General features: G+C 33.0%; 1 pseudogene; it reads left to right on the top strand.

The window, feature by feature from the left end:
* LOC108281964 overlaps positions 1 to 358 on the top strand; it is a 27963-nt pseudogene extending 27605 nt beyond the window's left edge.
* The last annotated feature ends 2479 nt before the right edge of the window (positions 359 to 2837 follow it).

Below are 2837 nucleotides of genomic sequence, written 5' to 3'. Positions count from 1 at the left end.
GAGATTTCATATCAACCAGCCTGCTTTAAAACAGAGAGAAGCAATCCTGAAGCTCATCTTGAAAAATGAAAATGTGGACAGACATGTGGAAAAACTGCTAGAAGTTGCCCAGGAAACTGATGGGTTTTCAGGAAGTGACCTAAAAGAGATGTGTCAAGATGCTGCCCTCCTCTGTGTTGGAGAATATGTTAATTCTACGTCAGAAGAAAGCCATGATGAAGATGAAATTTGGCCTGTTCAACAGGAGCACCTACATCAGGCAATGGAAAAGATGATGAAATCAAAGGATGCAGCATTTCAGAGTGTTTTAACACATTTGTTTAGGTTAAGAGTAAAGATCATTTGTACAGTTCAGTGATCTAGTGTGGTGTATCCTCTTATCAGTTAGTGGAAATAGGATGGAAAGAGTGCGCTTTAAACAATGAGGGAGCTCATTGTTTATGGTTTCATACTCTGAATTCTGTCATTGAGATATAGTTATTGTGTGAGTGGTATTACTGTTTGTCAAAAATCATAAGGAGGAACAATTTAGTCAAGCCTGAACATGGGTGCTTGTGTTTGACCTCTTCAGCCATATGTTGTACAGCCTTATAGAATCTAAGCTGGTCCTAAAGTTGTAAATGATTCATTGGGTCATTAGTGAGAAATGGGGTTGTGGTTAGGTGCTGGTTTCTAGGCGTGTGAGTATGTGTTTGTGTGTGTGAGCATACGTGTGTGTATATTAAATGTACATATCCACATATTTTACATTGACATTCTGTAGATACGTTTGAATATAGAAACTTTTTTTTACCCCAACTACTGAATCCAAAAGTACCAAGCAATATATAATAAAACAAAGATTTAAGGTTGTATCAGAAAGGTACAGTGATTCAGTCATTTCCATTTGACATTTGTTTTAAACTTTTTTAAGTTGAGTGTTTTTCTTTCTGCAGTTGACTGGTTGGATCCTACACATCTTGCATGTATACATGGGCTCAATTATTGTGTTAGGATAATCCAATAAAAATATTAGTTCAATGATCAGCATTGAATGGTTGTTAGACATTCATGTGCTCAACACTGATTTCACCTCTTTCTGTAAGCATACTGAGTAGAAACTTTTTTAAGTTTAAATTGATTTACATGAAAGTGGATTAAAAGGCCTTTCAAAAGAATGGATTTGAAAAACCTCAGTGCCCTTTAATATATGTACCTATCTTTCCTTTCTTCATTGTATGTAACATATGTCTGTTGTAACTACGTTTCTTAAATATTATTTTAAGGTTATATGTTCTTTAATTATGGTCAAATATAATTTGGTCACCAAAAATGAAATAATAGTTTGAAACAAGTAGCTGTTACTAAGTGTGCTAAAAATATTCATCTTATAATTATTTTTTAAAGTTTTATTAGTATACTATAAATTGTGCCCTAGTCAAATATAAATGTACGTATCAAAATGACCATAGTGTATCTATCTGTAGTCATTCAATGTGAATTGTATGTGAAATTTTCTTTTGTTCAAAATTTTACTAATCAGAATTCTATTACAGACATGAGGAAAATGGCACAACACAATCTTGAGCTGCCTTCTGAATCATCAGATAGAATTAGGCTTCATATGTTTTTGCTTTTACTGTATTTCTTTAAAAACTCTCAATCTTTATTCATGTGTTACTGGATTAATTTAATTTTTCTGATAATGTCTCTCACAAGAATCTATCAGATCGTTTATTCTCAGTTGTACTTTGAATGATGGGGTGGAAGTTTCAGGTGAACACTGTGGATAACAAAAAGCAAGTTATGAAAGATTGTGAAGAACATGGAGAAATTGAATACAAGATACCAAAAATGAAAAAAAAAAGTGTCCCATTTTTAACAACTGTATTATACTATTATTTTATAAATATATAATAAAGGGGTCCCTCTTTTTAAAAAATCTCATTTAACACATAAATACATACACTGAGTGTGTACCCACAAAAATTAAAAATTAAAAATAGCTCCATATTAAATAAATAAATAATTCCTCATCATCGCCTACTGCTCACCAAAATTTTCAGTAAGTACAACTATTTGTTGGTGAATGAAATGGTGATATTTTCTTTTTGGACCAGTTGTTTTAATGCTGTCAGTTGCCAAAGATGGAAATCAGCAAAGAAGTAAACAAGCAAGGCCACTACTCACTCCTTCTCTCCTTGGCCCATGGAGATATAGCCCACAAAGTCAGCTATTGATTGCTACCATTAGTCTGCCAGGCAAACCAGCAATAATTGCTTTAGCAATTTTGTTCATGAACATTTCCTGTTAATTTCCCAGGAGTGAAACCAGCTTCTACCCCTCTTTTAACAAAAAGTCAGAGAGCAGGTGGAAATTATCATACTCATAAATGTCATAAAAGTATTATTTACTTGGTTTGGAGTAGTGAAGAATGCAAAGCAAAATACAAAGTATTCAAAGTTCTTAAAAGATTTTAATCAGCATGTATAAATAAATAAACCAAAGACCAAAATAAAAATACATATTTTCTTTATGGAAACTCTTCATCATTCTACTTAAAAAGTATGTAATATCCCTTCAGGGTTTGGTGCATTCCAAGATGTCTAACTTCCTGATTATTTAGACAAAGGAACAATGGTTTCACTCACTAATTTTCACTGTTTCTTATATCCCAAATCTTTTGTGTGTGTGAGAGAGAGAATTTGCCTTTGTTCTGAAGTACATCCTTTCAGACATCCTTTAGGGATGGTCTCCTCTGATTGGCTTCTTGGTTTTGTCTGTCGAAACATGTCTATAGTAGTTAATTTGTGTGTCAACTTGGCTTTTATCCTTTGTTCTCTAAATGTGATAAATCA

The sequence above is a fragment of the Cebus imitator genome, unplaced genomic scaffold (genome assembly GCF_001604975.1).
Source record: "Cebus imitator isolate Cc_AM_T3 unplaced genomic scaffold, Cebus_imitator-1.0 Scaffold12, whole genome shotgun sequence".
NCBI lineage: Eukaryota > Metazoa > Chordata > Mammalia > Primates > Cebidae > Cebus > Cebus imitator.
The sequence above is the reverse complement of the archived record's forward strand: the minus strand, read 5'-3'. Positions and strand labels throughout refer to the sequence as shown.